Source organism: Calonectris borealis, chromosome 15, assembly GCF_964195595.1.
Source record: "Calonectris borealis chromosome 15, bCalBor7.hap1.2, whole genome shotgun sequence".
Taxonomy (NCBI): Eukaryota; Metazoa; Chordata; class Aves; order Procellariiformes; family Procellariidae; genus Calonectris; species Calonectris borealis.
In genome coordinates, this window is record NC_134326.1 from 6130446 (window position 1) to 6154666 (window position 24221).

The 24221-nt window shown below is 40.7% G+C and overlaps 1 protein-coding gene across 1 annotated transcript in view; it reads left to right on the forward strand.

Moving 5' to 3' along the window:
* Window positions 1–24221, forward strand: part of SLIT3 (slit guidance ligand 3) — a 533309-nt gene that overhangs the window by 149692 nt on the left and 359396 nt on the right. The gene's annotated exons all lie outside the window — the stretch shown is intronic.

Below are 24221 nucleotides of genomic sequence, written 5' to 3' on the forward strand. Positions count from 1 at the left end.
TCTCTCTTCAGAGGAAAAGGTGCTGACAGTTTTTGATGGATGACATTAAAGATGCTGAACTTCTCTTGTTTACCTGACTGAGGGCGTTTTTGTGAAGATGCCGTTCTTAACAGAAGCGGTGTTTGGGCATGAACTTTGTATTGTGTCCCGCCAGTGAACAGGTGGAGGTTTGTCTGAGGAGAAAATACTTAGCTTTGGGTTCATTTACTCTGGATTGCCATCTCTCATCTAAAGCCGTTCTCTAATCTACGTTTCCCATGGAAACAACAAGGTAGGAGTGCGAGTTGCAGTTCTGTTTTCAGGGCTGGACAATTCCCTGATGGGAAGAGTTCTTCCAGGAGCCAGTTTACAGGGTTGTTGAAGAGGCTGTAAAACAAAACCACCCCTACACTGAGACATGTACACACACACTCCCCCACCCCGTACCAGTCTGTGACAGAGACCTGAGGGAGCCAGTGTTGGGTCCTGGGGACGAGAGCAGTTCGGCTTGCGAGACTGTCTCTGCCCCAGGCGTTCCGCCCGGGAAGCGGCGCAGGCAGCCAGCCTGCGTCCCGTGGGGTGAGGGGGGCGCGGGGACGCCTCCGTCCGCTCGGGTGCCGCCGGGGTGAAGCGGCCTGTCGATCTGCGGTGTGTGTGCATACCTGTCACAGCCAAAGGAAGAACGAAAAACAAAACCAACCTGGAAGGTGACTTGTTCAAATGCAGCCCCCGGTTTTGTGATAGCGTGTTGGCTCACCCCATTGGGAGCCTGAGACTCGGGCGGTACCCACTGTGTCTCAGAACAGCCCTCTTGCTCTTACTGCAGCAAGTTAATGGGTGTCCTGCTTAAATTCCTGCTCCCGTCTTTTGTCTGAATGGGCTCATGAAATACTGCTAAGTGTGTTTTGCATGACCATTTTAACAGGAAAAAACCCAGTTGCTTTGACAACTTGACGTTTGCAGTTAGCAGGAGGCTTGTTTGATGTTCTGCTGTAACATCAAACTCACTGGAACTACTTTCTACTCACGTTGATGTGTTTACTTGGGTTGGAGGCATACAACTGGTTTGCAGTACCATTTGTCAGGATCAGCTAGAAGAGCAATACATGCTCAATGGAGGCATTAAATCCTGCTTGGATGCACAGGTTTTTTACAGAAAAGGCTCACGTTATATTTGATGTTGCATAGGGTATAACTTTGCTTCTGAGAATATTTTCTCAGAGAAAGAAAAGTAAGCCATGTAAAGACTCGTATGACTAAGATGCCTATCTTAATATTAGGACTTTGAATGTGTGGCCTCTGGCACCCTCAGATCTTTTGTGAGAACATGTCATTTAGCAATTCAAAGCTGCGATTTTCGCTATTTCTGAGTATTGTTCAACTGTACTTCAAGTAGCATTAAAAAGACAGTAATAAACTGAATTTATTTTGAATGACAAAAACTGTGTATAATTAAAGGAACCTGATTTTGAGGAGGTAACCAAGAAAAAACCCACTCATGCCAAAATATCCCATGATGCTTCAAGAAAACCAAACATAACTAAGGATTGAGTTATAACCTATTGTGTCTTTAATCCCTGCTTAACATTTCAATAAAAAGAACATTTCTCTATTGAGAAATTAAATGCTCTATATTTACATTTTCTTTATGAAACGAGAAGGAATGAAGTCATTCCACTGCATTCTCTTTTGCTTGACTGACATTTGATTTCACACTCTTTAGTCAACTCTTGAGTTGTATTTTCCATAATAAAAAGAGATTTGTTTTCCCTTGCATGTTTAAAATCTATTGCTTCCCTTGGATCTTCAGCCAAGGGTTGATTGTGGTTTGGGTTTTTTTTTTCTCTTTCTTTTTGATTTCTGGTTTGGTTTTTTTACTGTTACAGACTCTTCAGCCAAAATTTTTTATTTTTTGTAGGGTTTTTCTTGCTTACATAGACTCTAAAGTTGTGTCAAACTGTACACTAAATGGAGTTTTTGGGAGTGATTGAGACTGCCATCTTTAAATTATTGGAGCACAAAGAGAGCATAAGCAGATGTTATAAAGCACTTTGATCACTGTTATGCCAAGAAATTTGGTAGTGGTGATCTAGGCAAGGTCTCTGAGAGGCCTCTGAGTTTTGAAATAGTTTGGAGTCCAGACCAGCACTTGCAGCATCAGAATCTGGGAGGCAACTGCATTTTAGGCTGGGAAATCCCACCCAGATCTTTTTTAGCTCCCCCCCCCCAAGGAAGTGTTTTCAGTTGGTCCTTATATTGTGGAGATTTTTCATCTACTGTTTGAGATCAGAACTGTCAGAACCAGGGCGGGCATGATGGTGCACAGCCCAAAATTTCTATATCAGTGGGCTGCTTTTTTTTTTTAAAGGCCCAAGCACTGTAGTGCTGAGTATCAGAGCTGTCCTGTTTCTTCATGTAGATGAGCGTGTTATTTCTTAAGGTGTACCAAACATACCATCTGTGACACCCTGCGTTTGATGTTGGAATGGTAAAGAGGCCAGAAGTGAAAGCACTTAATCCTACTCTAAGAAGTGTTAATGCCTGTTGACATAAATGAGTCTTGAGGGTTCTCAGCAGTACTGAGCTGACACCACCACAGCCAGAGGCCAACTTGAAACAACTTTATTTTATTCCTACTTATGTCCCAAGCCTGGAATTTGGATAGAAGCTGCTGTTGTTTCATAAACCATATTTTAAAAAGGAGGCTTCCTTGCTTCTGATTTATTTAATCTTCCTGTCTGCTCTCTTCACAGAGGCTTGAGCAAACCGTTCTCATAACTGATTTTATATGATTTCAGAATATTTTATTGTCATTTCCTCTGGTGAACCAGGAAAACAATATTCTTAGCCTCTTTGGAGGAACTTTATGCAGAGTAAATAATTCATTTCTCTGTGGAATCATTTTATTATTGTTTCTATTGCAATTGCAAAGTTACAATTGCCCTATTTTTAGAAATTACAGAAAGAAACTAAATCTGAAGAGGTTTTCATAGAAGCATAAAAAAAAGAAGGAATAGATTTGAAAACCAATATTCACACGCTAGGAGAAGAGTTGTATCTTTTTACTTTTCTAAAATTAAATGCTGCAAAATATGTTGAGAATTAAGTGAGTACATCATCTCTTCTGCTGTATTCACGTGTTTTGGTTAGATAGGGTAATAATCTATCCCTTTGTGTTCACATACTTGGAGAAAGCTAAAATGCATTGATACCATTATAGATTACAATGAATTGATTTGCTTCAATGCATCAATAGTTATAAAAACAGACAGTAGAAAGGATTCTGTGGCATGGGTCCTATTTTCATGGAGGAGGTTCATGTGGTCAGGCATTTTTATAGCGCTCTCATGCAGAAATATAAGAACAGAAAAATGAAATATTTATGCTAGTCTTCGGACAGAGTCCTCAGTGCAACAGAATCGCAAAAGTGTAATGGAACAGGAGCGTGTGAAGAAGCAGCTGAAATGTTTCTCAGTCTCTATTGGAGAATCTGGGAGCATTGGGAAGAGATGCCCGAAGTACAATCAACATGAAACCAGCTGTAAGCTGCTTGTATTTACAGCAGCTGAAAAAAACACCTGGTTGTTGGATTTGGATCTCTCTGCTTATTTTAATAGCATTTGGCCAGATCAGAGGCTTCCTGTCAAAAAAAGTTAAATGTAGAATATCCAAGAATCTAACTGAATAGCAGCGCTGTCTTTGCACGGATGAAAATATTTGCGTGGCACAGAAGTGCTCCTGTTAAAAATGCTGATGAAAGTATAACAACGCTTTTATATATTTCTCTTCTGACCCCTTCTCGGTATTGTGGTTTGACCAGAATGAGTAGGAAAGATACATGAAATACTGTGTTTAAATAGGAAGTCTTACTGTGAAATTGTTTTTTCTGCTGAAGTAGTGAGAGTACTGTCTTGGACTGCTTATTTCCTGGAGTATTTGAAGAAATTTGAGTGCTCATTGGAATTTTACAAATTGTGGGGATTTCTATGAGATGCTTATAATTCTTACCTATTTAACAGAGCCATGACAGTGTGATATAGGTTATAATTTCCTTTCTCCCAGTCCTATTATAATTGTATAACAATATCTGTATATAATACTAATAATACATATAAAACTATCTTCATTGCATATATATATATAAAAAAATGTGGATTTATATAAGAATTGAATAATTGTGTTGGAACATATTTTAGAATGGAAAGCACAACAACTTATTTGATCAATAAGGGCCAGAAGGCTGCAAAAAATTAACTGCTGTAATATTGGAGGATATTTTAGGAAATTCTGGATGTTTCTGGGAAATAGGGTAGAATGTGCTCCTAGCTTTCATTTCTTAACTGTAAGAAGAATGTGATTAATTAAAACATTATGTGTATTTCCACTACTTGTAAAAGTGCCAGTGAACAACCAGCGATGCTTGCAAAAATGTAACTGTTTTTTACCATGGAATATAGAGGAACAAAGACAACTGAATAGAAAGGTACCCATGTCAGAGTACACAACAAAAGTAATGAGAACTAAAGGGTAATTGTTCTTCCTGTTTGTCTTTTCCTTCTGTGGCATGTGAGGAATAAAAATTTCTATTGTTATCAATTTTAAGAAGTCTCAACTGCATATAGACAAATGCTTAAGTGATGACCCCAGGTTTTTCAATGTCTATACGTTCAAGTGGGTTTCCCATGTGGTAGCAGTCATAAAAATGTTATGTGTGCAAATGCCTAAACTTGTTTTCTCATAGAAAGAAACCAATTTAACTCTTCCTCCTGCACTTTGAGTCAGAGTCCACAATTTTACAGTAAACGGTTGCAATGGCAAGAGATTGCTATTGCTCTTGAAAGTAAGATTTCTTTATTTTCTGTTACACGTACGTTAAAAAACATTTTCAGATTGATATTTTCTAATTGTGTTCCTCTTGTTGAGAAGTGGTGAGTGCTCTTCTTTCCTATTCCTATTCCAGTTTTGCTTCTCATAGCCTGGGGCTTCCCTGAGGTCAGGTAGAATTGTCTCCTTACTCTGGTTCCAGGCTATCCGTAAGCATTATCAGAAATTACAGGATACAGTGCAAAATTACTGTTTATTATGGTTTTTTAGATACTGCACAAAATGTACTTAAAAAGTGATGTTCCAGATTGATCAAAAAATATCTTCTTAAAATGCCTGTGTGGTGGGTTGACCCTGGCTGGATGCCGGGTGCCCACCAAGCCGCTCCATCACTGCCCTCCTCAGCTGGGCAGGGAAGGGAAAATATAACGAAAGGCTCGTGGGTCGAGATAAGGACAGGGGGAGATCACTCACCAAAACAGACTTAACTCAGGGAAAATTAATTTATTTATTTACCAATCAAATCAGAGTAGGATAATGAGAAATAAAAACTAAATCTTAAAACACCTTCCCCCATGGTCTGCAGGTGGATATCTGCTCCACCGTGGACCTCCATGGGCTGCAGGTGGATATCTGCTCCACTGTGGACCTCCCTGGGCTGCAGCTGGATATCTGCTCCACCGTGGACCTCCATGGGCTGCAGGTGGATATCTGCTCCACCGTGGACCTCCATGGGCTGCAGGTGGATATCTGCTCCACCGTGGACCTCCATGGGCTGCAGGTGGATATCTGCTCCACCGTGGACCTCCATGGGCTGCAGGTGGATATCTGCTCCACCGTGGACCTCCATGGGCTGCAGGTGGATATCTGCTCCACCGTGGACCTCCCTGGGCTGTGGGGGCACAGCCTGCCTCACCATGGTCTTCACCATGGGCTGCAGGGGAATCTCTGCTCCGGCACCTGGAGCACCTCCTCCCCCTCCTGCTTCACCGCCCTGGGTGTCTGCAGGGTTCTTTCTCTCACATATTCTCACTCCTCTCTTCTGACTGCTGTTGTGCAGGTTTTTTCCCCCTTCTTAACTATGTTGTCCCAGAGGCACCACCACCGTCGCTGATGGGCTCAGCCGTGGCCAGTGGCGGGTCCGTCTTGGAGCCGTCTGGCATTGGCTCTATCGGACATGGGGAAAGCTTCTAGCAGATTCTCACAGAAGCCACCCCTGTAGCCCCCCCGCTACCAAAATCCTGCCATGCAAACCCAATACATTGGGATAATCTGGGAGCTTATCAGGGTCAGTGAACATCACTTTCAGTGGGCAGCTGCAAGTGCTGCCGCATCCCCAGGGCCTGCTGTCACCTCAGCAGGTTTCCATCACCCGTGGGACTCTGCCTGGGGCTTCAGAAACGTATCCCGAGTTCAGTGTTTTAAACCAAGAAGTTTGTAACTCAACCCACTACCTTTTTCTTTAAAAAAGGCTTGTTTTGTATGGAAATTTCTGATGAGCTCCAATTGAATGATATGGGTTTTGGACAGCTGGTTGAACAAACAGTTGTTCTTCCACATCAGGCTGAAGTCCTGCTTCCCGGGCTAATTCCCTCTGGCCTTACTGCAGAGGCTTTCCTTGGGGTGCTTTGCTCTCTTCGTCAAATGGTGGGGAGAGCTTCTAGTCCCATAATGCAATTGCCTGCTTCTCCTTCCTCTAAATATCACTTGTGAATAATGTATTAGAATATGTATTTTTATATGCTTTTGACTGAAAAATGCAAGAAGTAATTGTTGAGTCCGAGTTAAAAGATGTAAGTGGAAGATGCTCAAAGTTTCCGATTTGGTTGCCTGGAAGTATAACAGGGTAAAACAATCTAGTTTTCTGTGAGAAATTTTCTCATCATTCAGATAATGCTGTGGATTATTGCATCCCTCTAAATCCATGGCAGGAGGCTGGAAATACGGGCGTTCAGAGCAAGGTAAATTGCAAGAGGTCGGGCACCACAGGGTGATAGGGAAGGAGTGTTTGGCAGAACTGGTGTAGCTGCAGTTTGCAAAGCAGTAGCGTTAAGGAGTGCTCGCTCCTTCAGCGGGCTTTGACATTAATCTTGCCTTTTCTTTCCCCTTGCTATTTTTCTTTGATCATTCCACAGAGTTTAGGATACATGTTCTGATCTCTTAATACAAAAACCCTCTGCTGTTTTGGCAGAGTGTGAAATGGCTGTTTAATTCATGTAACCCCGGTTACTCAGCCAAGCCGTGATCTTTTAGTTTTCTCCTATGCAATACGCTGTTACCCACCTTTCTCTAGTGGACCAAATCTGCTCCTTCCTGAGCAGTGTGGTGACAGGAACTGGAAGCAGTGTTTTGTAGGAAGTCTCATCAGCATCTTTTACAACAGCCCTCTTGCTCTTGTGCCCGTGTGGGAGATCGACGCAGAAGCTGTAGTCGTTTGCTGCAGAGAACTGGATGAGTTCAGCTGGATTCTGTGATGATTACATATGAACAACCACACTTCGGTTGAAACAAACTTAAATCCAAATTACACAGCTTATTAGTGAGAGTCTGTAAACAGCAATTTCTCTTCTGAAGCAGTCTAACCTTGTAGGTCCCAGCTGTATTCTCGTCCCCTAGTATCCTGAATCATATTATCATTTATGATTAATAGATTTTGTGTTAATTTTATATTTAAGAAAGCAAGATTTTTTTTTTCTTTAAAGAAGGGTAGTTAAGTAACATCTAGTTTCCATTTATTTTGGAGGAAAAAGTAGACTTCTGAAATTGAATCTAATCTGAACACCTCCGCATTCAGCAAGCAAAGGAAACCCAGCCCTGTTTCATACCGCCTCTAAGTGAGAGCAGTCGTAATGAAACGAAGATACATTATTCATTTGGAGCCCTTGTTTGAGGGAAATATGGTAATGTTGCAGGGTAGCACACATTCAGAAAGGGGTATTTTGAACATGTTTGACAAGGCAGGCAGAGAACAGTGGAGGCAGGCCGCGAAGCGGGCAGGAGAGTGGGGTTTGTCGGGGTGTGTGTGAGACCCCCGACCTGCTGAGGGCAGGGGCTGTTCATGCCTTTGCCCCTCAGGGTCATGTTGTACCGATGCAGCAGGGAGAGCCGCTGAAGGACCCTACGGTACCTGCTTGGGTGCTCTGTATCACCAAGCAACCACGAGGAAAAACCGAAGTGAACTGGCAGCTTCCCCATGGAGGGTCTCTCCCAGGGCGAAGCAACTGAGCAAGGATTTCACGGTGCAACAGTTCGTGATATATTCCACAGCTGGATTTTTTTTTTTAAGCTTTATATATTCTCTTTACAGTCACAAATAATATCTTGAGTTTAGCATTCGCTCAGGTTTATGTAGCTTAGTAAAGACGTTTCATTGCTGAAATACTCAGCAGGGTGCGTGGGGGTTTGCATACACAAAAGATGAGAGGGTTTTTTTTTGGGAGGGGCTTTTTAATGTTTTTAGCTTTGGGCTATGAAGTGCTGGAAGTGCTGCAGAATTCTTTCTTTTTCTTATTTTTAGTTTTATCTGTGCGCTAGGCACTCGTCCATGCTCTCTGCCCTGCCAAAAAGACTTCAGCATTAATGTGACAGACCACCCTGCCCGTGGGTGAGGTGTGTAATTCTTTCTCGGAGAAGAGATCTTGAGCAGAGGCTGCTTATTATGTCGAAGTGCATGTGGTTTTCTGACAGGAGTTACTTGGCAGTCCAGAGAAAATACTAAACTCCACTTAACTTGGAAGGACCAGGATGACTTAAATGCATAGTAAAAAATGTTTGCATTTTATTTCTTCTCCTCTGTCTCTGTATTGGAAAGTCTTGGTGTTGGTGAAGAGAGATCTTCCCTTGCTCTGAAGTATGTCGTCTTGTTTGAGTGTGCTAACCTGCCTGTGTCAGGAACAACTGCTGGCATTTGTGCAAGGATTTTTTCTTTTTCCATGGTTGCCTATTGAATTTATAAGTGGGAATTAAAATGACTGGTATTAAAATGGAAGTAAAACCCCAAACCCAATAATTTGGAGCTGGGAATTTCTGCAGTCTCTTCTCCCTTTTTGCCGATGGCTCTTGGCCATTGCTTCTGCCACACAACTTTTTTTAATTTTAGAAGCGTGGATTTTTTTCAGCATCAATATTAGTATTTGTTATTATGGAGAGGGTTATTTTTTCATTTAGTAATGAAAAAATCTCCCTTTTTGCCGATGGCTCTTGGGTATTGCTTGTGCCACACAAAATTTTTAATTTTAGAAGCATGGATTTTTTTCAGCATCAGTATTAGTATTTGTTATTATGAGAGGGTTATTTTTTCATTTAGTAATTCCCATTTAAGGTCATAAACTAGAGTTTTTAAAGTCTCTCTCCCATTAAAACAAACAAACAACTTTTGGACTTTAAAACACACTTTTAATTATTTGAAATAATTAGAAATTATCTCTTCTAAGGATTTAATTCCTTTAATCAACTTTGCTACTGACAATGATGGAAAATTTTCTTCTTTTGTGGATAGCCATTTAATGTTAAACAAATGCTGAATATTTACTTTTTTACTCTTTGTTTTTATAATGATATTAGAACCTAGTTTGAAAAAGTGTTCCATTTAGCAGGTTTTTTCAGACAGAATCGTGCCGTTGTGCTCTGAACACTTGTGAGAAAGCCACGGCTGTTTACATTCCCATTTCTGCCCATCACCGCGCTGCAACCCAGTAAGAAAGGAATTGGGGTTTGCACCTGTGTACACGCCTGCCCAGTGCAGGAGGTGCCAATTAGGCCCGATGGGGTGGCGGTGTCTGTGTGGTGGACGTGGGGCAGCCTGGAATGGAGGTGAGAGAAATTCACTGCACGTAGGCGTAACAAAACATGAAAGCAAAGGAGGGTCCAGGGCAGGGGTCGGGCAGGTCTTCTGACTCTTCAGTGCCCCAGCAGCTTCCAGGGAGTTCACAACTACTAGCTTAAACACAAAATAATTACCGGAGCAATTCCGGCACATTCTTGCTAGTGTTGCATTGGTAGCCTGTTCTTCAGCAACTGTTTTCTGTGTTACCTTTCGCAGTGTGCCTGGAAAGCAGTCTTAACATATATCTCTAAATGTTTAGAAGGAAATTGCTGTTTTGTGTATATGCAAACCAACCAACCAACCAAAATCCTCTTTGAATTACTGGCTATCAATAAAGTTTCTCAGTAACCAGGCTACCGCTGGGTTTCTCTTGAAATTAAATACTTCATGCCTTGCTTAGTTTTTTGTACGTTATGTTTGCGTAGAAAGTTCTCCTCCTGCCAGCCCGGTGTTGCAATATTGTCCCCTCTCAGACCAACAGTGGCCACAGATAGGACTGGGGCTTCTGGGGTTCGGTGTTTACAGCTTCACTGCTGATCAGCATAGCACTGCCTCTGTAACACCTATGGTTACAATATACGGAAGGCTTAAGAAGAGAGAGCTCATGATCGAAGTGCTGGTGGATTTCAAAGCTCTTTAGAGGCAAACTTAGCAGGGAACTGAATCTGAATCTCAAGGAGAATGATAGGAAAAACAGCTGCAGAATTTCCTAGCACTTCGTGTATAAGCACTCTTTTTTAAAATGAAAAATTACCATTTCATTGAACTGACATAAAATTGGCTTGTCAAGCACTGAAAATAAAATGTGTTTTTCCTTTATTTCTCATTCCTTTTATTTTTTAATTATTTAGTTCAATTTTCAGTGTTTCCATGTAAAAAACCAACCACTCCTAGAATCTTTCTTAAAATGAAAGCCAACAATTTCATGTTAATTCATGAGTCCTGGAACTGAAGTTTTAAGCCATCAAATGCTGTGAGACTTGCAGTAGAATTGCGGTGTGTAACCAGCAGATCTCGGTGCAGGCAGTCTAGCTGTGGGCTCTTCCTACTCTTGATGAATCAATCCTAATTCATTTGAACTGTTAAAAAGCAAACAGCTTCAAGATGCATTATGAAGCCAACACTCCATAGCACAGAAATTGAAATGAGTAAACAGCAAGCAATTCAGCTTTGATGTACCTAGATACGCCTCTAGGAATCTACAACTGCCTCTGAATTCAGTGTTTAATCTACTGTCTGTGTTTGAACTTATGCAACAGCCTAAATATTTGGGTGTTGTATTTTAGCCATCCTGTTTTCACTGGGTTTTGGAATACACGTTAATACTATAAAGTATTTAAGCATAAAGCGCTGTCATGTTCTCGCCATGTTGATTGGAAAATGAGTTTATAATCTGACGTAGGAATAATGATGTGTCCAGATGTGGACATTAAATACCATTGAACTCCCGCTGCATTGTACGAGCTCAAAACTCGAGCGCTGCTACGGAAATGAAAAGCATCATGTTTGCGAACAAGCTATTCCCCCCCTCTGCCTGCTCGGATTGCGCGGTCAGCGCACGCGTCCTGCCGCATCCTCGTCCGCTGCTGCGTTGCCCTGGCAACGCGCCGAGGCCACAGCAGCCGCGCGGTGCCCGCCGGAGGGGTCACCAGGGTGCTTGCAGCTGGAGATGTGCGGGACAGGAGGCTGGACTGTGGCACGTTGGAGGTCGCGGTTTGTTACCTGCACGCCTGAATTCACACCTTGGGCCAGCACTTAATTTCTGACCTCCTCCTCCTCCAAGCAAACAAAACCCTGTGTTCAGCCTTGGAGTATATACATGTGGAAGAATCCTTAATAAAATACATCCCTTTATAGGGAGCTTTAGTAGATCCCGTTTCAGAGCGGCCTTACACTTTTTAGGGAGCAGCCAGGTTATTCTGTGGTTGTTGAAGATTTCCTAAGCAAAATTATAATCTTGTAAAGCAGCACAATTCATGCAGTGTTAACCTGAGTGGATCCCCCATGGCCCTCACCAGCCACGGGCTTCTAGAGTGTCCTCACCTTGTTGCAAACCTGGGAAAATCAGTCCTGATCTGTTGCTATCAAAATGAATTCATAAGGACTTGTTTGCCGCCTTCTTCATATTAGTATTGATGGAATTTTATACAAGCATTTCCCAAAAATAGGGCGTTGTTTAACACTGGGTGGTCTAACACTGAGGCATATGATTTTTAACTCTTCCTGTGTTTAGTGAAGTTGAAAATAATGCTATTTGCTTTAAAGCAATTTTGTTTAGGCTTGGCAAAGGTATTGAATTTGTTATGATTATACTGCTAAACAGTGTTAAAGAATTCCAGCCAACTGCTGTGTTTGCAGAGGTGGGTTTTTTGTTGGAGTAGAATTTTATTAAATTTGCAGAATAAATTTAATTAAAAGCCAGTAATTTCTAACATCTTATTTACAGTGAGTGTACAGATTTCATGCATTGATAGCTTTGCATATTTACTTGGCAATTTGTTAAAGTAATTTACTTAGTAATTATTTCATGATTACTAACGCTTTGGTGTCATGCCACTTTCTGTTAAGTTAAACTTTTGTTGTTGGCTTTGTGGCTCTCTGATCTTTGCAGTCTTTGTACCACTTTGTATATGATCATTTTCCATACCGATGCTCTAATCTTTGACTTTGTAACTTCCTTTGCTCTACTTCTGTCTCTTCCTGATGCATCTGCATGTGGCCAGCGTAAGAGAAAAGATGTTTAAGATGTCCTTTTGGTCCACCTAGATAGGCCAATGTAGCTATTTCTATGTGGTTTTTATATAGAAATAGTATTTCCTATGCCATAGGTACTTTCCAACCACATATAAAGAGCAGGCTTTTGTCCCAGAGTGTTCCTAGTGTATAGGATTAATAGAAGTAGAAAGGATGTCCACATAGCACGTCACTTGAGTGATTCAAGGCACACATTATGTCTGTATTATGTCACCTTTTCCCCATGACAAACGCTGTTCTTCAGCCCTTTACGGTTCCCCTCATCTTAATTCCATGTGGATTTTTAGCTTCGATTCTGGGCTTCTTTATGTAGCAGCTCCTTCTGACTTAAACCACAGTTGGTAGTGGATTAGGCATTTTGTGGTTCCTGAAGAGAGAGAAGTGGTGCAAAGGCTTACACGTGTACTCTTACAGTGAAATGAAGCCTGGATGAGAAGTGAAGGCCGGATGGAAGTGCTGTTAAATATCCCTAGTAGCCCAAGTCTTAAAAGCTCTGTTTTCTTTGTCAAGCTTTCCTGCTATTCATTCAGCTTGGGGAATGTATGCCCCAGCGTTATTTAGGCAGTCACAAGTAACAGATGATGTGTTTGCAGTGAGCCCGGTGTGGCCCCTGGGGTTGTGTTCCCTGCCTCGGCAGTGAGACGTTTGTACGCGCTTTTGATGAAGACCTGTCTTCCTGTGTTAGACAAATGAAGAGCGTCATTTGGGCAACCCTGGGACTTTTCAGTGCTTCTTACCCCAGATAGCATTCGTGCTCCAAACCTGGGCTGGATTATGTTTATCTGTTAGCTTGCAGGGTGCTTTTTACTACTGTGCCTGCTGCTTGTCTTGAAAAGAAAACTTGAAGTGGTGTTGCTTGGTTTTCATTTGGCTCCCACTTCATTCTTAGCCTTGTTATTCTTAAACATACTTCAGAAAACTGCTAGAAGACTTCTACAAATCTGAAATGGTTTGTGGGATTATCTGGGATGTATACTTTAGTTAAGTATGTGAGATTTCTTCTTGCCCATTCTCCGCTAGATTTAGAAGTTATAGCTTGAAAAATTACTGTTGGTAATGGCAATTTATAACAGCCTGTGTCCTGGAGTGTAATTTATGATTAAAAAAGCAGAGGATTTAGCAAGTCTAAAGCCTCCCTGTCTGTTGCTCTGTTTTAAGCATTGTGGGATAATCTAGCATATGCTTCCTTAGTCACTGCTTCAGATGTAGACGAATTTTAACTTTGATACCTAATGTCTTTTGCAGACAGCTTAGATAATGTTGCCGTGTGAGAGGTGTGGTGTGTGCTTACATTTGCCATGGCTGCAGAAGAGAAGACAGATACCTGATGGTAATGGTTTGGGGTTTTTTTGCCATGGAACGTAGATTACAGTTTGGCTGGTTTTCTTGGAAACATGTACGGGGATCAGATTAAGTGGTGTCTCCTGTTCGGATTTTTGGTCACTGTGGGGTGATAGGGTGGATGTGACATCTTGGGGCTCACTCATTACACCACAGTGAGCCCTGCTCTCTTCCGCTCTGGTAAAACAATGTCTGGGATAGGTTTGATGCACAGCCTGGATCCTGCCTGGCTGCCTTGGTTAGGGATGTGGCTTCTTGCTGTCCTGCTGCATTTTGTCCCTGCACTGAGACGAGCCTACAGCTAAGGGTCAGGTACTGGCATTGCCATGGGTGACTGCAGCTTTGTCTCCTCCCTTGTGTGTCCTTGTATTCTTGTCTATCTTTAGGTGCACTCTGTGTTCCTCCGCAGTAACACCGGGTTTTGCTTTGCCAGCATCTTTGCAGAGGTTGATGGGGTCGGCCTCTCGTGGTGTTGCTGACTGTGGACAGGGAACTGGTTTTGCAGAAGTCCTTCCTTTGATACAATCTGAGAGGAAAGCAAGTTTGTTTGCATCTCCTTAGTGATTGCTGCTGCTGAGAACTGTTGACCTCTACATTAGCCCGGTTTACAATATTGAAATCTCATTCCATGGATTATTGCTTTCCTTTTAATATCGTTGTAATATATTAGACGCAGAGTTGCTGTTGTGGTGATTTATGCTAAGATAAATTGCTAGTATGCATTAAATTACTGCTTCCTCTGAATAGAAGCATCTGAAATTGTGTGGTTTGTTATTTCTTGCACCATTTTGACAGACTTATCAATGTAGTTCAAAGAGTGAAGTTTTTATTTAAATAATACAGATGTGTTTGTTCAACTTTACATTTAATAGTCCTGGCTTCTTTCAAGTTCGTGACCAGCTTTGCCTCAGATTTAAATATTTTGTTTTCCAGACACAGGGAGAGTGAGAGAAAGGATAAGGGTTCTGCACTCAGAGAGGTCATAGGACAGAGTGAGCCAGCAGGAGCAGAAGCCTTGCGGGGGCTTGCAGAGCAGCACCCTGTACCAGATTCCCCACCATTTAAGAACCTCTGGAAGGCAGTTGGATTTTTCTCAATGCCTGTGCTTGCTCATCTGCCCAACAGCTTGATAGTAAGAGAAATAGAAGTTCAATAAATAGGATAGCTAGAAAAATGGTAGGTAAATGCTCCCCTCCCCCCATTTTGAGATGGAGAAATCGTTTTATTCACTTTGGATAATTTTGATAACAGAGGTAGGATTGAGCTGAGGTCTGGATTATAAAGATGCTCTGATATAGTGGATGCTTCCAAATAACCCCTAATTCTGTGAATTAAGTCTATTTCGTTTCCTAGAATTGTCAATGTCTTTAATTTTTTCCTCTTCTAATATAAGCGCTTTAGCATCTGCACTTCTGTATAATAATTCCAAGATTTTTCCTCTTGCCCACATTTTACTGGACTTCTTATTAGCTTGATTTATTATATTCCTAATCTTATTTCAGAATTCATGTGGCATGTGACTTCCTTGGAAAGTTAAATATCAGGTAAATGGCATTGCTTTGTTAATTTAAATTTAATCAATAGAAAATGTGCTGCAGCAGGAGCACAGAAGAGCTCAGCAGGTCTCTTACTGGACCTGGGAATTTTCTAACAGAATTTCGGGACACTGTGTACCAAATGGATGCTTAATATTTGACTGGGAGGTGCTGTCATATGAATTCTCTGAAGTTGGTGATCTATTTTCACTTAAACTTAATTTAGTTAGTGTGCATGTACTTTGTTTTATTATCTTCTTGTAGTATTTTCTATTCTGTGTTTTTGCCATGACTTATATGTCAATGTTATAAATAAAAGCTACTGATAAGCGCAGGCTAGCTTGTAGTTTGGTTCGGAGAAAGGAACTAAGCATGTTAACTTGGCTAACAACTGCAAGTATGGCTTTCATACTCAGCAGTATGAAATGCTCACAAGCCAGAGGACAGAGTAGTTATTTAATTTGGTCTGAGGGTTTAAAATTGGGTAGTACCATGGCTTTTATTTGAGAATAGCTGTTGGCCTCTACAGAGGATAAAGGACCTAATACATGGCAGCACGTAGCTCGTTGTTAGCTGCCAGAGTGGATGCATGTGGTCGGGGATTTTGGTCTACTTCTGTAATACCAGCTTCCTTTTTGTCTATTTTTGATGTAGCTACTGGTTCCTTTTTAGTGGCAATTGAGGAATGGATAAGAGTATGGTAGGATGACTCTAAGTATTTGCACTTGAGACAAGTGCCAGTCTGGGGGAAAAAAATGTGAGTGAGCAGAGTAATGTATTTCAATTGATAGTGTAGAGAGTAAAGAAATAAGAAATGATAATGTGCATAAAATAATACAGGAAGAATGAAAAAAAAAAAGTTCTCCTGCTACAGTTTTAGAGGTCTGATACAGATGGGCCTGATCAAGCACTGTCTTGCTTTATTCGATAAGTTTTGCCAGAAGCACGTAGCTTTGTAGATGTGCCCTGATACATAATAGGGAACAGCAAAGGCACAACCGTTCCTAGCAGCAACTAGCAGGTGATCTTACAAATAGCAAAATGAATCAAAACAAAAGGAAGCTCTCCTGAGTTGAGTTTTGCTAAGTACTGAACATGTCAGCAAGAGTAACTCTTTGGATTCCTTTCACCTCCATGAGTTGATTCAGCATATGGGAAGGAAGTATGGCTGAGATCATCTCTGAAGTTTTCTATTTAACGGTATAGATTTAGATGAAATGAAGGAAATTAGCTGGTGAACTCAAGAATTACAGGCTCACAGAGCTGGTAGTTCTTCATTTTAAAGGTTAAAAGAAAAGCAGAAAAGCTGTAGCAGAGGTCTCAAGACTTAATTGGATGAATAACCATATAAAACGCTGGGACCTGGACAGAGCCACTTTAATAGGAGCAGGCTAAGTAAAGATGCTGATACGTTCTGGAAGGTCTGGTATTGAAGTTATAGGTATTTCTGTACTGAAGAGTGCTAATATAAAGTCAAAATAACAAAGCATAGAAATATGGTAGTTAAATACGTTCTAAGAGACTCTGTTAAGCTTCTTAGAAGTATTTTCCCTTCTGCTTGTTCTGCCATGAATTTGGCACATTGTTTTATATTTCTTACAGCAAAACTGCCTGTTGTTGTAAAGAAAACTGAATTCCTTATTTACTGGTCACCAGCATCCTTCGTAGCATAAGGCTCAGAACTGGCATAGATTTCCACCCTGAGTCACGTATTTAGTAAACATTTAATTCAATTTGGGTATTCACCTAGGGAGGAGATTAAATGAGAGAGGTCAAGCAGCTGCTGAGTGTTGAGTAATTCAATACTTTGGACATGTTGAGATTTTAATAAACATCAAGGTAAATGGTTTGAAATTGGAGCTGGGAGTTGAGACTCCAGAAAGAAAGGGTTTGTCTTTCAGTTTTAATTACGAAACCAGAGACCTCTATCCTCGAGTTTTGCAAGCTGTAGGAAGGTATAATGAGCTGTGTTCAGCTTTGATTCTGTGTGTGAGAATATCCTTTAGGTACAGATTAAAAAGACAAATATCTAAAAATATTTTTAAATTTGTTGTTTTGGAGGCTACTGACCTACTTTAAAGAGCATGCAGTGCAAGTGTAGTACGTGTTCAGGATATATAGACTGTCTATGTTACCAAGTCAAAAGAAAAGACCAAACAAGACTTGGGTGCTGTGCCTGTGATATCCTTAAGCGTGATTATGTGTAAATTCAGCCTTTTATTTAGGTTCACACTCATAAATACTGATTTGGACTGAAATTTCCGTGTTTATTATTGCATCATTCATTTTTCTAGGGTTGAAGAATACGGTTTTGCTTTCTGGTATCAATCCAGGATGCTGCTGCAAAGGTCATTTTCAAAATCTGTTGCTTCACACATGACAATTTGTTTGCTGTGACAGGGAGGTGGAATCCCTGGACGTGTGTGATGCAGAGGCAGTTTGTCTTCCATTGCAGAACTCATCCTCAAAACTGAGGGTGTAATCCATCATCCACTTAGCTTGCGATACAAGACCTCGTCTCCTTCAGTTTTGAAGTTTTTAAACAAGTTGTTTTCCCCCCACACTGCCTTTATACTGGGAAGGAATTGAATTCCCTGTACACACCTACTGAGCTCTTCATTTTTGTTCCTCCACATCTGCCCTTTAAATTCTTTCTTGTCCCGTTTCCTGATGAAAATATGTCTGCAGCCATCTGCTAATATGCTAAAAACACGTCCTGTCACACTGACCCGTGAGTCTGTTGTTTCCTTAGAAGTCCCTCAACTGTCTTCCTTGTATGCATTTGATCCTTCTTCTTTTTCACTTGTGGTACGGCGAGTCTTTTGCCATCTGAATATCACCTTTGTCTCTCTTTTTATCTTTAGCTGCTTGGAGTCTTGGTGTATAATTTACAATTTTTAAGCTACAGTGATGATGGATAGCTTTGCACCTCAGATGCAAGAGATCAGAATGGTGCCATAATAAAAACTGATAGGAAAATCATTTATTCTCATTTTCTCCCACATAATGAGATTTATGTGCACTTCTAAGGTGTAACAACATCTGCCCCATGTGACCTTCAGCTGGAAAGTGAGTCTCCTTTGGTTCACCGTTCAACCTTGAATCTACGTTTTATTCAGTTCTAGAATATTTAGGGTAACTCATCCCATCATGAAAAAGCAAACTTCTGAATGTGCGGTTCCCTCTGCTGTGCATTTCTTCTGCTTATAAATCCACTGTGTAGGTGATTTGCAAGCAAGAAAAATCTGAGAGATTTCTCTTTGTTTTGTGTTGCATACAAAATATAAGCAGAAAAGATGTTAGCTTGGTTAAATCTTTGTGTATTTTGGTTCATTAATAAAACTATTATAGCATCTCAAGAATAGCTGTTTCAAAGAATAAAGCATTCAAAACACACTTGCCTAAACTTACAAAATCTTTTTCAAGTGCTGACTTTGAAGTATTAACCTTAATTATAGTTCAAAGTATGCAGTAATCAGCAAGTGATTTGAACTTTGTTTTGCTGAATTGATCCTGTTAAAATATTGCTATCAGGGATGATTTGTGTGGCTAAGGCTTTATTGAGCAAACGAAACTCTAAGAATTGTCCAACTGGTCAGACCAGAGATCGTTCTGGTCCAGCAAGCTGAGTGCCATGTGTTTAGTGTACCGGAATGGGGCACCGTGTTCACCTGGCTGGTAGCTTTACTGGCATCCACAAGTACCATACTGAAGATACTCCGTACTCACAAATAGTAGCTGCAAGGTTGGGGGGGGGGGGAGGTTGGTGGTGTGGGGGTTTTGTTTTATTTTGGGGTTTTGGTTTGGTTTGGTTTTTGTTTTAATTATCATTGGTGTACTTTTTCCCCACAAAGATTTGCATTCTGGGTTCTGAGAACAAGTGTTATTTTCTTATTTTCACAAGGTCTTATAGCAAGAAGTTCCACGCTACTATATGCTATATCAAAAAGTACATATTTTTGTTTTCAGATGCACTTCCTGGTAATTTTATTTGACATACTCTAATTCTCCACATGGCATAAGTGGTAAAAAGTTGTTCTTGTTTTCTGCTTAATATTTTGTACAATTTCATTATACCCACTCTTTAACTCTTTTCCAAGCTGGAAGTCCACAGCTGTCTCTGTCCTTGTTCAGAGAGCATTCCATGCTTCTGAGCTTTCTCATCATTGTCTTGTTTTTGCATGTTACATTCCGCTTCTCAACTTTGATAAACGCATCTCCCACTTTATCCTTAGTCACTTTGTACAAGGAGGCTTCCTGCTGCCCTTAACTTTTTTTTTTTTAAACAACATTGAAAAACCTGAATCATCTCCAAACTTCATTGCCTCATATACTCTTTTCATTTTATGAGTACACCGACTAGCACAGGTCCTAGCACCAGTGCCTTTGGAACCGCATTGCGAACTCCCCGTCATTGTGAAAACTGCCTGTTTATTCCCATCTTCTGTGCCTTGCTTTTTTAATATTATTAATGCATGCAGAGACCCTTTCCTTTTATCCGGTGACTGCTTAGTCTTTGGAAGTGTCTTTGGTGAAGGACCTTGCAAAAAGCTTTTCAGTAACAACAAGGTCACCCTGAATAGTATACTTGTTGGCTGCTTCAAATAATTCTTTTAGTTTGAGGTAAGACTGAACTCAATAGAAGCCATGCTAGCAGATCTGCACCATATTAGGACAATGTATGAATCTATTAATCCTGATTCATATTAATCCCAATTAAATATGAAGATTTCAGGAGTCCATCTTCTTTTCTCCTCTAAGCTGCTTCTGAATATTGTCTTTGCATTTGTCACCTTCTGTTTGTTTTCTGCCAAAGTCAGTCTTGCTCTGTAGTAGGTAATGGAGAAATTTTATGCTAGTTATAAAGAACTGAAAACACCTGGGTAGAATAACATGTGAAGCTTATCCTGAGGTAGCACAAAAAAATGAAAATATATTTGTCACTGTTTCAGAACTGCTCTTTGAATGACACCTTTTCCAGGTGATTTTTCTGTGAATTTTATCGGTTGTTGTAAAGCCCCTTCCCCTACCTCTCTCATTTCTGACAGTTCCTCTGACTCTCACCTCGTTTAAGGAAAAGCTCCAGAGTGAGAACTTACTGAGCTCCAGTGTAATTATTTATACTTAACTTTTCTGCTGTGGCCTTAAGTTTCAGGGGCATATCTATTGCATCTTTATCATCTTTTTGCCCTTAACTCCCTATGGCAGTTTTCTTGCTTTTGAAATCTATGAAAATAAATATAATAGTACTTTTTATACCTTCAGCAAGTTGTTCCTCAGAATCTGTCTTGGCTTATCTCATTATTTTTTATTTATTATTGGAAAGATGGTATTTCTCTTCTCCAAGATCCTTGTATGTCTTTAATCAATCCTTATGCTACTTGAAACATCTATTTTTTTTTTTAATTTATGATATCTAAAAATGTATAGTGTCTAAAAATTATTTCCCATCACAAAATGTAACTGATCTATATTAGGATAATTTCTACTGCCAGTATACATATTAACGTGCTTTTGATTTTGGTCTGGTTGCTTATGGTAATTTTGCTCTTCTTAAATGAGCGATTAACTGGTACTTGCCTCCAGCCTCCTCTGCTACTTATTCATTTTGGCTATACCTTAAATTAGGATACTGCAGAATTACTAGCTGAAATGTCCATTGGTCAAAGAAATTGTTTCAGTGGTTGGAAATTTTAGGACCTACTAATTCAGGATGCTTAACATCTACAATCAATTGAAGAGTGTATAATTATCTATTTAGATAATTTCACGATCATATCTTTGTTAATTCACTAAACAAAATTATCTTAAAAATATCTCTGTGCAACCTAGCAGTATATATAAAAATAATACTTATATGGGCTCTATCAATATAGCACATGCAGATTTGAGGATCTTATGCACATAAGTGACTAGACCATGCTACCTGCGACTTGCAAAGCTTCTGGAAAATATGTCTGTAACGATCAGCTTTGTGCTATTCTGCTGCTGACCTCTAGTAGCAAGATAAAATATTTTAAAGCAAATTTGAATCAAGTGCCACTGCTTGGTTCAGTGCATCCTGTAGACAGTTTTGGTTTAAAAATACATTGCAGAAAAGAATTTTCAGCTGCTTTTACCTTTCCCTTGATGTAGCTGCTGTAAATTTTAATGAAACTCTTAACAAAATCTGAGTATTGTTTTAGTAGCAGCTCTTCATTTAAAAGTCACCTCTTGCTGCCTTGGCTTCTAGCTACAGCTTTTCTCATTATTACCTGTTGACCTTTGCTAAGGTCAGATTAGTTTGATCTTTAAATCTCCTATGCTGGAGGTTATGTTTGTGTAATACACAGGTAAAATTTCATTGCTGTGTGTCAACATTTATTTTCAACTGTGCAAAAAGTAGTTTGCCTATCAAATAAATGAGGACAGCAGCTGAGTTTCATAAGCAGTGTAGTTACAATTTTCCTTTTTACTCACTGAGCTCAGTGTGTTCTTCCATCTGATGCTCAAACCAGCTCCAAGCAACATTTAAAAATAGAAGGTTGCGCCTTCCTGTATTTTCATGTTTGTTTTGACCGGTAACTAAAGCACCGAAAACTGGAGATGTCTAAGAGCAATAGTCATTTCCATTTAATCTCAGGTGGGCGACTGGCTGTAATGAGACATGAAGCTGTGGTGTTGTTTTTACAACAGCCATCTCCTGCACAGACCACGTGAAATGGCCTTAATGCAGATTTCTATATTTTCATTATAGAGAGGGGAAAGGTGTTTTCTGCTTCCTACAGGATTAAAAATTTCTCAGTGTGATCCCCTGGTGTGCATATGGCAAATATCTGCTGTGATTGCTAAAACAGTTCTATCAACATTATTAATTGCATAATTAGAATGTATAAATAAAACTTGTCGCATGACTTTGATTCTCTTGCTGAAATTTTAACATATGATGATGTGCTATGGTAGTATGCCATAGTAAAAGCAATAATTGAACCATCAGACCACAGTTTCCTACTAACATATATTCCTTATAATTACATTTTTCCATGGCTTAAGAGAAAATTCACAAGGGGACAGTCTCACTCTTTGCACGGCTTGCTGCTCCATAAATCAGTGTCAGCATTTTAACTTAGGGGCTCGTCAGCCAAGTGAGCTTATTGTCTCCTAGCGGGTGTCCATGGTACAGAAAAAGATGATGAACCAAAAAAAGTAGTCCAACAAGTTATGCTTTTTCCAGAAACAAGGAGTGAAGATATTCTAGGGATCTTACGGCTTTGAGGTTTATTTGTGTTTCTGGTTCACTCACTGAACTTGCACAGTAGAACACTAGTAGAACACTAAGCTTTGTGTAGCATCCCCAGATCTCAGGTTTCCTAAATTATAAATGTACTGGTTTTGAGCTTTTATGTGCAGCCTGTGTTAGCAAGAAGGTATCTAATGTGGAGACAAGAACTCAATTGCTCTTGGCCTTCGTGAGGGGTAGGATTGGTACTGCCGCCTTCTTCAAAATGAAGTCTGCCAGTGGAGGCGGAACCTGATGCCATTGGAATAAATCAGAAGGAGGGTAGCTCGTGTATTTGGTGGTGAGTGGATAGAGGGTTCTCAGTAAAGACAGGCAGGGAAGAGGAGATTTTGCCCTTCATGTGAAGGAAAGGCTCCAATGTCTGGAGCTCCTCTAAGGACTGAGTGAGAGGCTCATTGAGAGCGTGCACAGGTCTGGATCAGAGGAGAGGTGATTACTCTTTGAGCATTTCTAGGCATGTGAAAGAGGAAAAGGTGATTGGGAGCAGCCAGCACATGTTCTCCTAAATCACACTTGATCAACCTGACTGCCTCCTCTGCTGTAGTTGCAGGGTCTGTGGATGAGCGGTGGGCAATAGACATTGTCCACCTTGTTTTTAGCAAGTTCTGCCCTGGGATAGCTTAATGCCCTGCAGAGGCTGGGGACTGACCGCCTGGGGAGCAGTTCTGCTGAAGAACTGCTGAAGAATTTGGGGGCCCGGCTGGACACAAGGCTTGGATGCAAGTTAGTTGCGTGCCCTGCCAGTGATGGAGGTTGACAGCATATCGAACAGCATCAACAGGAGCATAATCAGTAAATTGAGGTGATTCTTGGCCTCTGTTTGGCACTTGTTAGACCAAGTGTAATGCTGGACCCAGTTTTGTCCTCCCAACACAAGAAAGATGTTGCTAAACTAGAGAGAGGCCGGGGAGGCCCCCAGGATGGCTGGGGCTGGAGCACTTGCCCCGGAGGAGAGGCTGAGGGAGCTGGGCTTGTCCAGCCTGGTCAGAGGCCAAACAACAGCCTGCCAGTTCCCAGAGCCAGGGGCTTTGTTGGGAGAATGAGCTGCAACAGTCATGAATTGAAATGGAGGAAGATCTGAATTAAATATAGGGACAGAAAATGTCACTGTAAGGATAATTAAGCTGGAACAGGCTGTGCAGAGAGGCTGGAGAATCCCCCGGGTTTTCCAGACCAGACCAGACCTCGGAGCTGACCCTGCTCTGAGCATGAGCTTGGGCTGGAGACCTCCTGAGCTTTTATGTCCAACCACAGTGATGCTCTGATATTCTGGGATGTACTTCTGATGTTGCGTGAGGTTTAAGGTAAAGCATTCGGTAGCGATCACAAGGTTGATATAAATGAGGATTCAAGGCACACTGCACAGTAAAAAGAAAACAAAATAGAAACCCCAAAACAAAGAAACAAACAAACAAAAAAAGCAGAACAGAGGAAAACAAAGCAAAACAAAAAAAAAAACCCAAACAAAAAAAACCAGCAAAAAATATATAACCTGTAAAAAAAAAAACTAGTGGAGGCCATTTTTTTTTATTGCAACACAAATATCTAGTGGCAAGTATTGGATCTGTCAATGAAAATATTTCACCTCTAGTCAGTAATAGAAAATACCTTCCACTGCAGTTCAGCTTGCAAACCTCTTAGAATACCAATAGTAAATATTTAATAGTAAAGCAGTGTTATTTCT